General features: G+C 44.9%; 1 protein-coding gene across 7 annotated transcripts in view; it reads left to right on the top strand.

Moving 5' to 3' along the window:
• LOC111956729 (zinc finger protein 521-like) overlaps positions 1–13,181 on the top strand; it is a 183,340-nt gene that overhangs the window by 167,649 nt on the left and 2,510 nt on the right. The gene's annotated exons all lie outside the window — the stretch shown is intronic.

The following is a 13,181-nucleotide window of genomic DNA, read 5'->3' as shown; positions in this document are numbered from 1 at the left end:
GCTCTTTATAGGCACAGTCAACTTACTGTATGTAAACTTCTGACCCACTGGAATTGTGATACAGTGAATTATAAGTGAAATAATCTGTCTGTATACAATTATTGGAAAAATGACTTGTGTCATGCACAAAGTAGATGTCCTAACCGGCTTGCTAAAACTATAGTTTGTTAACAATACATTTGTGGAGTGGTTGAAAAACGAGTTTTAATGACTCCAACCTAAGTGTATGTAAACTTCCGACTTCAACTGTATGGTCACGGCGTTCTTCCAAGGTATGGAGTCCCTCCATAAGGTTCTGAAGTAGCTCCTTGTGTCTTCCAATGGTGGCTCCTTGCAGGGAGAGCTGGTCTGAGTCTGCTGGATTGAGGGCAAGCAGAGGTTTGTAATCCAAGGCAGAGTCATCAAGGGACAGAATGGCAGGCAGGCTCAGGCTCAGGGTCAGGGGAGGCATAAAGGTCAGAACCTTGAAGACTAGAAAACAGAACTAGAGAGAAGGTAACACACGTAAAAGACATTGGGATGACTTGACGAGACAAAACGAACTGCCTAACAGACAAACAGAAAACGCAGGTATAAATACACAGGGGATAATGGAGAAAAATGTGAGACACCTGGTGGGGGGTGGCGAGAAGCAAAAGACAGGTGAAATGGATCATGGTGTGATAAAGAGATGGCTATTTTGTCTATCCAGCCAGACTATTCCAGCTATTACTCATTTATTACATGGCTATTATACACACAACTACATGCCAGAGGCTAGACACAATAAGACACACACCAAAGTCTCCCCACTCCACCCTAGCCCCAGAGCTGTACTGAATGTCCACGTTTCCCCAGACACCACACTTCAAACAAGACGGTTGGTTTCCAAGGAGACCATGGCGGTGGTGGCCAAACAGCGAACAAGGTCAGCCCTCCCTACGCCCAAATAAATCAAATCAAATTGTATTGGTCACATACACATATTTATCAGATGTTATTGCGGGTTTAGCAAAATGCTTGTGTTCCGAGCTCCAACAGTGCAGTGGCTTCTAAAAACAATTCACAATAATGCACACAAATCTAAAAGTAAAAGAATGGAATTAAGAAATATATAAATATTAGATTGAGCAATGTCATAGTGGCATTGACTAAAATACAGTAGAATAGAATACAGTATATACTAATACAGTCAATAAGTGTTGACTGTGGAGAGTGCCAGCTGCTAGTTTTATTAGTTGTATTTATTCATTTGATTGTATTCTTCATAAGCCTGGCCTGAGGCCAAACAGGAAGAGATTGCACCCCTAGTGGTCGTGCCAACAGTGTGGAATGGAGATCACTGCAAGCAAAGGGGGACTGAGTCAATACTGGCCTGTGTTCAAATAAACCCGCAATCACTGCTCAGACAGAACCCAGGGAATGTAGCACTGGGACTGCATGGGCCTTCTCTGTCTGGTCATAGGGGTGAACTTCACGTATACAGGTTAGGTATGATCAGTCTTTTTACAGTAGCTGGTGAAAACACCATAGAAACAATGGCTATTTAGAGCGGTGTGGAATGAAATAGCATTTGTCCAGTGCTTTGTGTTAGTAGTTCGGATACAGCATGACCCATATGTGTCTCTTAAAGCAGCCCAATGTTCCTGTTTAACCTGTGATCTGTTCTGAGGCCTGTGAGTTCTTAGCTCAGCGTATCTGAGCAGCAGCGTGGTCTGCTCTTATGCCTTAATTAAACTTCTGACTGATGACTAGCAGTGTGCTGTGGCTGGATCTCTGTGGTTTGGCGCTCCGCTTGCTCCCTGTGCTCCAGATCCAGCTACTGTATGTTAGCAGACTTATGTCCACTACGAGCAGAGAGGTAGTTTCAGCACACACTCAGTAGACATGGGGCCACTACTGTTTAGACCTGGGGGGCATAGCCACTACTGTTTAGACCTGGGGGGCATAGCCACTACTGTTTAGACATGGGGGCATAGCCACTATGTTTAGACATGGTGTGGGATAACCACTACTGTTAGACATGGGGGCATACGCCACTACTGTTTGAATGGGGGATAGCCACACTGTTTAGACATGGGGGGATAGCCACACTGTTTAGAGCATGGGGGGGATAGCCCACTTACTGTTTGACATGGGGGGGTAACCACTACTGTTTAGACATGGGGGGATGAGCCACTACTGTTTAGACCATGGGGGGAATGCCATACTGTTTAGACAGTGGAGGGATAGCCCACTACTGTTTAGACATAGGGTACCGACTGACTGTTAGAACATGGGGGCATAAGCCACTACTGTTTAGTCATGGGGGATTAGCCACACTGTTTTAGAACATGGGGGGGATAAGCCACTACTGTTCATTAGACATTGGGGATAACCACTAACTGCTGTAGCATGGGGGGGATAGCCACTACTGTTTAGACAGTGGGGGCATAGCCACTACTGTTTAGACATGGGGGGATACCACTACTGTTTAGGACATGGGGGGATACCACTACGTTTGACATGGGGATACCATACTGTTTAGAACATGGCGGGGATAGCCACTACTGTTTAGACGATGGGGGGATAAGGCCACTTACTTTTGACCATGTGGCAAAGCCACTTAGCTGTTTAGACATGGGGGGGCATAGCCACTACTGTTAGACATGGGGGGATAGCCACTACTGTTTAGACATGGGGGGATAGCCACTACTGTTTAAGACATCGGGGATAGCCACTACTGTTTAGACATGGGGGATAACCACTTACTGTTAGCATGGGGGGATAGCCACCTACTTTAGACATGGGGGGATAGCCACTACTGTTTAGACATGGGGGGATAGCCACTACTGTTGGACATTGAGGCGAAGCACACTGTTTGCATGGGGGATAGCCACTACTGTTAAGGACAGGGGGGATAGCCACACCTGTTTAGACATGGGGGATAGCCACTACTGTTTAAGACATGGGGGGATAAACCACTACTGTTTAAGACATGGGGGGATAGCCACTCACTGTTTGACATGGGGCGGATAGCCAACTACTGTTAACATGGGATAGTACTACTGTTGACATGGGGGGATACGCACTACTGTTTACATGGGGGGATAAGCCACTACTGTTTAGACATGGGGGGATAACCACTTACTGTTAAGGACATGGGGGATAGCCACTAGTTAACTGTTAAGACATGGGGGGATAGGCCACTACTGTTTAGACAGGGATAGCCACTACTGTTTACGACATGGGGGGATAGCCACTACTGTTTAAGACATGGGGGATTAGCCACTACTGTTTAGACATAGGGGGGATAGCCACTACTGTTTAGACATGGGGGATATCCACTCACCTGTTAACGACATGGGGGGATAGCCACTACTGTTTAGACGAGGGGGATAGCCACCACTGCTTTAGACATGGGGGATAAACCCACTACTGTTTAGACCATGGGGGATAAGCCAACTACTGTTTAAGACAATGGGGGGAAACCACTACTGTTAAGACATGGGGATAACCACTACTGTTTAGACATGGGGGGATAGCCACCACTGTTTAGACATGGGGGATAACCACTACTGCTTTAGACATGGTGGGGATAGCAGCTACTGTTAGGACATGGGGGGATAGCCACTACGTGTTAGACATGGGGGAAGCCACTACTGTTATAGACATGGGGGGATTAGCCACTACTGTTAGACATGGGGGATAGCCCCACTTGTTTAGACATGGGGGATAACCACTACTGTTTAGACATGGGACGGCATAGCCACTACTTTTAGACATGGGGGGATAGCCACTACTGTTTGACAGGGGGGATAGCCACTACTGTTTAGACATGGGGGGGATAGCCACTACTGGTTTAGACATGGGAGGGGATACCACTACTGTTTGTGGGATAGACCACCGGAGAAGGGGGGATAGTCAGCTATGTTTGGTCAGGTGGGCATACCACTACTGTTTAGACATGGGGGGGATAGCCACTTACTGTTTAGACATGGAGGGGATAACCACTACTGTTTAGACATGGGGGATAGCACTACTGTTTGGTCATGGGGGATAGCCACTACTGGTTTAGACATGGGGGATAGCCACTACTGTTTAGACATGCGGGGGGATAGCCACCTACTGTTTGGCATGGGGGGCATAGCCACTTACTGTTAACATGGGGGAATAGCCACTACTGTTTAGACATGGGGGGATAGCCACTACTGGTTAGACATGGGGGGATAGCCACTACTTTTAGACATGGGGGATAGCCACTACTGTTTGTGCAGGGGGGCATAGCCACTACTGTTTAGACATGGGGGATAGCGCACTACTGTTTGGGTCATGGGGGCATAGCCACTACTGTTTAGACATGGGGGGATAGCCACTACTGTTTTAGAACATGGGGGGGATAGCCACTACTGTTTGGACGATGGGAGGATACCACTACTGGTTTGAGACATGGGGCGCATAGCCACTACTGTTGTAGACATGGGAGGGATAGCCACTACTGTTTGTTCAGTGGGGGCATGAGCCTATCGTAGTGGGGGGATAGCCACTACTGATTGTAGGACAATGGGAGGTAGACCACTACTGTTAGACATGGGGGGGGATAGTCCCTACTGGGGTTTAGACGATGGGGGATAGCCACTACTGTTTAGACATGGGGGGCATAGCCACTACTGTTTAGACATGGGGGGATAGTCACTACTGTTTAGACATGGGAGGGATAGCCACTACTGTTTAGACATGGGGGGATAGCCACTACTGCTTAGACGTGGGGGGGAAGCTACTACTGCTTAGACATGGGGGGATAGCCGCTGCTAGGGCTGTGAGCTGTATGACAATAAAAACAATTGTGCATGTCTTGGATGGATACAGGTAGCAGAAGTAAGGGGAGTTAGTGCTGGAATCGCTATAAGTTCTTGTTGATGTGAATCTATGAGTTAGAAGAAAGTTTCCATTGCATAGATGCATCTCAAGTTAGGATTCAAAATAAAATAGATTGTTTTGGCGTTTTTCTGTCTTTCAATGTCAGTTGAAATGTCACAAATCAAAATTACCTGACAAGTACCTAAATTGTTCTTTAGCAAATGATTCAATCATTGTTGTGAATTGGTGCGCATAAAACGTGTCAACAAATGTTTACCATTTCAATTATGTCTCTTTGAGGCCTAATGAGAATCTGATGTTTTTCACCTGGCCTGGTCTGTGCTCTCTGTTGCCTGGCATCACGCTTGTATAATATAATGTCTCCTCGACTTTCCCCCAGTTTGAGGGGTCCGCCGAGACCCAAGCTTAGAGACTAATTATTGTTCATTCCATCAGCTTTCTGAACACTCTATAAAGTCACAGCTCTGGGTTGTAAAAGACAGGCTACAACCAGAAAGAATGAGTTGAGTTTTTAGTCCTGCTATAGTTTTGCCTAGTTTGTAGATTAGGGACTGATGCATGCCAGATTTTACAACTCCTAGATAGGTATTTTAAGTATCAGCTAACCACATCATATGTTATAGCAATCTGTCAGTCGATGACACAGTCGATAATGTGGCACACAACCATTGGTTGATGTATGCAACGTCTGAGCAGGGGAACGCGACCTAGGAGTAAACGAGAGGTTTAAAATGGCAGCTGATCTGTTTGGCTTTTTCCTCTGCAGGGCTGATGTAACAGGTACACCTCTGTTGCCTTGCTGCACTGGAGCCCAGACCACCGGTGCTATTGATGGAGACCAGAGGAATTGGAAACTACATAAAGAATGATTAGTTAATAAATCAACTCCCCAGCCTGCATGCACTTTCCCTGTCTCTCTCCTCCCTCTCTCTATCTCTCTTCCTCTCCTCCTTCTCTGTTAAATTCTTTAAGACATTTGCATGGTTTTTCATAGGTACACAGGACCCCTGCCGGGCGTTCTCCCTCCCTCCGTTCCCTCTCACCCCCCGAGGGCGTTCCAGCAATATGATGTAATCTGATGAAAGAAGGCGGATGGAGGGTTAATGGTGGCAGAGAGCCAGTCGATGGAGGAGACAGAGGAGGTAGAAGAGCCTTCTCAGGCAAGGCTTTATTCGGGAGAGAAAGCAGAGCAAAACTTTATTTAGTGGAGAATTGACAGGGTTTTGCTGGTAACTGGGACCTGCAGTATAGCAGCGTGGTATATGTAGCCCAGCGGGTGGTCGGGAAGAAGAACCATGGGGAATAAGGGAGAGTGTGGGTAAGAGAGGGGGAGATTGAGGATAAGATAGGGGGAGATGCGGGGTAAGTGAGGGTGAGATTGGGGGTTAGGAAGAAAGAAGATGGGGTAGCAGGGAGATTGGTGGTAATGGGTTTAGTGGTTGGGGTCAGTCAATCTGTTATGAATTGACATGATTGATTTAGGTGACATTGGTGGGCTGAGGCTAGGAGCTGAGGCAGTGTATTTGCTGTATTTCACTGTGTGAATGGTTGCACACATTGGCCTTCAAGAATTTCATAAAATGATGGAGTCGAAATTGAATGATGGAGTTCTTATTTTCTCTCCCTCTTTATCACTCTCTCCCTCCCCCCGTTCTCCACTGATATACAGAACAGTATCTATCTTCCACTCTGTGGAGTTCAATATCCACAGAGGTAAAGGTATCATTTTCTTTTTACCTTTTTTTCTCTCTTTCTTTCTTTTCTTTCTATTTCCCTCCAGCCTGCATGGCTGCCACTGCAACTGAAGTCGTTTAGCACCGTCCTTGAAAAAGCCCTCAGTGAGAAAAACTCCTGGCATGTTTAAGGAAAAGGTAGAATGCAGTGTGTGTCAGACAAAGCTGGGATGTGCAAGGGGTAGGGTGGTGGAGATGGAGGGGGGGTACTCCCCAGGGGGGGTATTTTCCCCTCTAATAGCTGTTACGAGCCCTACATTATATCCAAGGAGCTACATTCCTTTGGGGTCCAGACACACACACATACACATACACACATACACACACACGCAGGCACACTCTCTCTCCCCCTCTCTCTCTCTCCCTCTCTCTCCCTCTAACACACACAGACACATAGAAAAAAGCACACACACTCTCTCCCGGCCGCTTTGCTCGCTCCGTGTCAATATCCTGCCATTTGAAGTCACGTACTGCAGGGGCTTCTGGGAGTCACCGAGGAGCCAGGCTGACGGGTAATGGGCCGCATTCATTAATAAGGTTGCCGTGCTCCTGTCCCTCCCCGGCAATGCCACGGATGTCTTCACCGGGGGGATGCGAGGTGGGGGGGGGCCGTCCCGTGGGGAGTCTCCTCCCAGACTCACTTAAAGGAGCTTTATTTCATCGAGAGAAGAGAGGAAAGAGAGAGCGAGGCGAGGGAAGCAGAGGAGAGAAGAGAAGCCGGGGCCGGCTCTTTAAAATGAAGTGCGGGGGCCCAGATGGGGCCCCAGGCAAGCCGAGGCTAACCCTTCTAGGGGTCAAACTCCCTCCTGCCCCCGTCAAACAGCTTATTACCCCACCTGTCGGAAAGTAATCGCCCCGGCTGAAAGGAAAGCTGTCGAGGTGTTTAAATGCTTTATATGGAGGCACTTGAAAGGGTAAAGAGGGAGGGGATGGAGGGGAGGGGAGTAATGGACGTGGCCTAGCCTGCCTTAGGGATTCTGCTATGTTGATAAGACTGAAGGTGACTGCAGTCAGTGCATTGGTAAACTCACCTTTATGACTCAGGCTCGCTGAAGGAGTCACAACCTTTTGTGGTTCAGGGTCTTTCCATGTTGTTTATTCAAAGAGAATTCAAACCTACCCAGAGTAGGAGTTTGCGTACGTGTGAGGGTGTGTTTAAACTGTATGTCACTGTTCTTCTTTGTGTGTGTAATCAGCGTACTGATGAGTGTTTGACAGGTGTGCCTAGTCCGTGGAAGTGTAGCGAGTCCAAGGCCATGTTTTTAACAGAGCGCAGCAAGTGGGGCATGTGGTTTGCATTAAAGGGATTAGCAGTCACTTCAAAAGATGACCTGGATTCGGCCCACCAGGGACACCAGTTACACACCCCCTGGTCCACACACACACACACACACACACACACACACACACACACACACACACACACACACACATTCCCTCCTTTAAAGAACCTAGCTGGCGCAGCTGCCCCCACTACAACCACTCTCCCTCACTGCACCACACCCCACTGGTGTGTGTGTGAGTGTTTGTGTGTGTGTGCAGGGTTGCGTAGGTTACTTTCTAAATGTAATCCATTACAGTTACTAGTTACCTGTCCAAAATTGTAAACGAAAGTTTTGGATTACCCAAACTCAGTAACGTAATCTGATTACATTCCGTTACTTTTAGATTACTTTCCCCTTAGGAGGCATTAGAAGAAGACAKACATGTATGTTACCAATTGATCGACATCTATTGCAGGATAAATCAATGTTAAAGTTTAACTAGCTGGCCATATATTGATGTTAAATGTTACTTTATGGGTTGGTTATGTAGGCTTCTTCTAACCCATCGCTTTCTACAACATATAATAATACGATTAAATTAAACTCAGCAAAAAAAGAAACATCCCTTTTTCAGGACCCTGTCTTTCAAAGATAATTCGTAAAAATCCAAATAACTTCACAGATCTTCATTGTAAAGGTTTAAACACTGTTTCCCATGTTCAATGAACTATAAACAATTAATGAACATGCACCAGTGGAGTGGTTGTTAAGACACTAACAGCTTACAGACGGTAGGCAATTAAGGTCACAGTTATGAAAACTTAGGACACTAAAGAGGCCTTTCTACTGACTCTGAAAAACACTAAAAGAAAGATGCCCAGGGTCCCTGTTCAACTGTGTGAACATGCCTTAGGCATTCTGCAAGGAGGCATGAGGGCTGCAGATGTGGCCAGGGCAATAAATTGCAATGTCCGTACTGTGAGACGATAAGAAAGCTCGACAGGGAGACAGAATGGACAGCTAATCGTGTTCGCGGTTGCAGACCACGTGCAACAACACCTGCACAGGATCGGTACATCCGAACATCACAGCTGCGGGACAGGTACAGGATGGCAACAMCAACTGCCCGAGTTACACCAGGAATGCACAATCCCTCCATCAAGGCTCAGACTGTCCGCAATAGGCTGAGAGAGGCTGGACTGAGGGCTTGTAGACCTGTTGTAAGGTAGGTCATCACCAGACATCACCGGCAACAACGTCGCCTATGGACACAAACCTACCGTCGCTGAACCAGACAGGACTGGCAAAAAGTGCTCTTCACTGACGAGTCGTGGTTTTGTCTCACCAGGGGTGATAGTCGGATTCACATTTATTGTCAAAGGAATGAGCGTTACACCGAGGCCTGTACTCTGAAGGGGGATCGATTTGGAGGTGGAGGGTCCGTCATGGTCTGGGGCGGTGTGTCACAGCATCATCGGACTGAGCTTGTCATTGCAGGCAATCTCAACACTGTGCGTTTCAGGGAAGACATCCTCCTCCCTCATGTGGTACCCTTCCTGCAGGCTCATCCTGACATGACCCTCCAGCATGACAATGCCACCAGCCATACTGCTCATTCTGTGTGTGATTTCCGGCAAGACAGGAATGTCAGTGTTCTGCCATGGCCAGGGAAGAGCCCAGATCTCAATCCAATTGAGCACTTCTGGGACCTGTTGGATCGGAGGGTGAGGGCTAGGGCCATTCCCCCCAGAAATGTATGGGAACTTGCAGGTGCCTTGGTGGAAGAGTGGGGTAACATCTCACAGCAAGAACTGGCAAATCTGGTGCAGTCCATGAGGAGGAGATGCACTGCAGTACTTAATGCAGCTGGTGGCCACACCAGATACCGACTGTTACTTTTGATTTTGACCCCCCCTTTGTTCAGGGATACATTATTCCATTTCTGTTAGTCACATGTCTGTGGAACTTGTTCAGTTTGTCTCAGTTGTTGATTCTTGTTATGTTCGTACAAATATTTGCACATGTTAAGTTTGCTGAAAATAAACACAGTTGACAGTGAGGACGTTTCTTTTTCTGCTGAGTTTATATCTTTACATTAAAAACCAAAGTCTATCAGAATTACAGTCATTCCAATAAATGTTATACCCCTTGATCTTCAGGAATAGGACTTGGAAATATGGAAGTATAGATTAGCCAAGTTAAGAATTTATTAGCCAGCCCTACTCTGTTGTTTATGATTTTGTTGTCATGGAGGACTGATTGGGCTCATTGATTTGAGTTGAAAAATAAATGCTGCGCTCATGGAATGGCATGCTTTGAGCACTACTGAAAAGTGGTATTTACATGTGAAAAATGAGTACCATATGCTGGATTTGCTATAGTCCTATTGTTGACCTTTTTGTTGGTGACACTTTGATATCTTGATTATATCCAGCTGTTTAAAGGGCAAATCCACAGATGAAACATTAACAAAACCGACGCCCCGCCTCTGTTTTGGTAAAAAGTTGAGGGATGGGCCTGGAGAAATGTAACCACTCTCAGATTAATAGACAGAGCTATGGATGCAAGGACTGACCATCCATGATTTAATATTTTTTGTTTTAACCATGTTATGAGGCTGTACAGTGTTTGTTTATATGTACAATGTTTACAAACGTTGGAGTAAAACAAGATTAATGGATCGAAGGGTGAGGGCTAGGGCCATTCCCCCTAGAAATGTCTGGGAACTTGCAAGTGCCTTGGTGGAAGAGTGGGGTAACATCTCACAGCAAGAACTGGCAAATCTGGTGCAGTCCACGAGGACTGTTCTCATAGAGTGTGACAGTTGAACTAAGCTCACGCGGCATGTATAAGTTATATTCTTCAACAATTCAATGGATTCCTCCATGTGTATATATATATCTATATACACACACATACTACCGTTCAATTGTTTGGGGTCACTTAGAAATGTCCTTCTTTTTGAAAGAAAACCACATTYTKTTGTCCATTAAAATAACAGCAGCTTCATTAAATAGTACCCGCAAAACACCAGTCTCAACGTCAACAGTAAAGAGGCGACTCCGGGATGCTGGCCTTCCAGGCAAAGTTCCTCTGTCCAGTGTCTGTGTTCTTTTGCCCATCTTAATCTTTTCTTTTTATGGGCCAGTCTGAGATATTACTTTTTCTTTGCAACTCTGCCTAGAAGGCCAGCATCCCGGAGTCGCCTCTTCACTGCTGAGACTGGTGTGTTGCGGGTACTATTTAATGAAGCTGCCAGTTGAGGACTTGTGAGGCGTCTGTTTCTCAAACTAGACACTCTAATGTACTTCTTGCTCAGTTGTGCACCGGGGCCTCCCACTCTTCTTTCTATTCTGGTTAGAGCCAGTTTGCGCTGTTCTGTGAAGCGAGTAGTTCACAGCGTTGTACGAGATCTTCAGTTTCTTGGCAATTTCTTGCAAGGAATTAGCCTTCATTTCTCAGAACAAGAATAGACTGACGAGTTTCAGAAGAAAGTTATTTGTTTTTGGCCATTTTGAGCCTATAATCGAACCCACAAATGCTTATGCTCCAGATACTCAACTAGTCTAAAAAAGGCCAGTTTTATTTTTTATTTAATCAGCACAAGTTTTCAGCTATGTTAACATGATTGCAAAAGGGTTTTATAATGTTCAATTAGCCTTTTAAAATTATAAACTTGGATTAGCTAACACAACGTGCCATTGGAACACAGGAGTGATGGTTGCTGATAATTGGCCTCTGTACGCCTATGTAGATATTCTATTCAAAAATCTGCCGTTTCCAGCTACAATAGTCATTTACAACATTAGCAATGTCTACACTGTATTTCTGATCAAGTTGATGTTATTTTAATGGACAAAAAAACAAGGACATTTCTAAGTGACCCCAAACTTTTGAACGGTAGTGTACATATACAGGTATACAGTACAAGTGAAAGTTTGGACACACCTACTCATTCAAGGGTTTTTCTTTATGTTTACTATTTTCTACATTGTAGAATAATAGTGAAGACATCAAAACTATGAAATAACACATAGGAAATCATGTAGTAACCAAAAAAGTGTTAAACAAATCAAAATATATTTTAGATTTTAGATTCTTCAAAGTAGCCACCCTTTGCCTTGACAGCTTTGCATCATATAATTTATAAGTCCAAAAATGGATGTAGCAACTACAGATTTCCCCTTTAAGTCTATCAAAAGTGTGCACGTTTGAGCATGTGTCCATTAGGCCTTTGGATAAAAATAAATTATCGGCATGAATTAGATTGAGCTATAAAATACCTACTTTTATTCCATAGGTTTGGATCTGCACTATGCAGCTATTGTATTTGCATTTTTCACTGTCTGTCCACTGGTTTCAAAAACAATGATTGACAGGCAGCTCAAATTTCTTGAATTCAACCATTATTGGGTTCAAATACATATTTAGATTTGTGAACAGCCATCCGCAACAACCACAATCCGTAAGGTGCAAATAGCTAAATGAGAGAGCAGCAGTGTAATTCACATCAATGTGCTATGTAGATTTCAATAATAAGTGATATCCGTATTGCCGTAGGCTACACCACTGCTGTCATCCTCACCTCCAAGCGTTTATTCAAGTTGGATAATCTTCGAATGCCGACAGCAGTCACACCATTGGATAACATAGCTTGGACTGTGGACTACAAAAGCCTATTCCTGCTCTTTTCTCGCGATCCATCAAAAACATTTGTTGTGTCATCATAGTGGTCTCTGACTTGTGATCAGACTTTTTTTTCACAAACATCCTCTCTGAAATGTAAAAGTAATCCTCGAAGTAATCATCTAGTCTATCAGAATTCCAGTCATTCCAATAAATGTTATACCCCTTGATCTTCAGGAATATGACTTGGAAATATGGAAGTATAGATTAGCTAAATTAAGAATGTATTAGCCAGCCTTACTCTGTTGTTCATGATTTTGTTGTCATGGAGGACTGATTGGGCTCATTGATTCGAGTTGAAAAATAAATGCTGCGCTCATGGAATGGCATGCTTTGAGCACTACTGAAAAGTGCTATTTACAAAAGTAATCCTCAAAGTAATAATCTAGTTTTTCAAAAGAATCTGTAATCTGATTACAATATTTTTGCTGGTAATTTAACGGATTACAGTTACCATGTTTTTGTAATCCCTTACATGTAATCCCTTATACTCCCCAACCCTGTGTGTGTGTTAATATATTCCATCACAGATATTACATGGTAACTGTTGTTTCCATGGCCACAGCCATTGATCTGATGTTGGTATTGATGGTTGGGGATTGAGATGTTGTAGGGAGGGAGATGTAGTAGGGAGGGAGATGTTGTAGGGAGGGAGATG

The sequence above is a fragment of the Salvelinus sp. IW2-2015 genome, linkage group LG32 (assembly GCF_002910315.2).
Source record: "Salvelinus sp. IW2-2015 linkage group LG32, ASM291031v2, whole genome shotgun sequence".
Lineage (NCBI taxonomy): Eukaryota > Metazoa > Chordata > Actinopteri > Salmoniformes > Salmonidae > Salvelinus > Salvelinus sp. IW2-2015.
The sequence above is the reverse complement of the archived record's forward strand: the minus strand, read 5'-3'. Positions and strand labels throughout refer to the sequence as shown.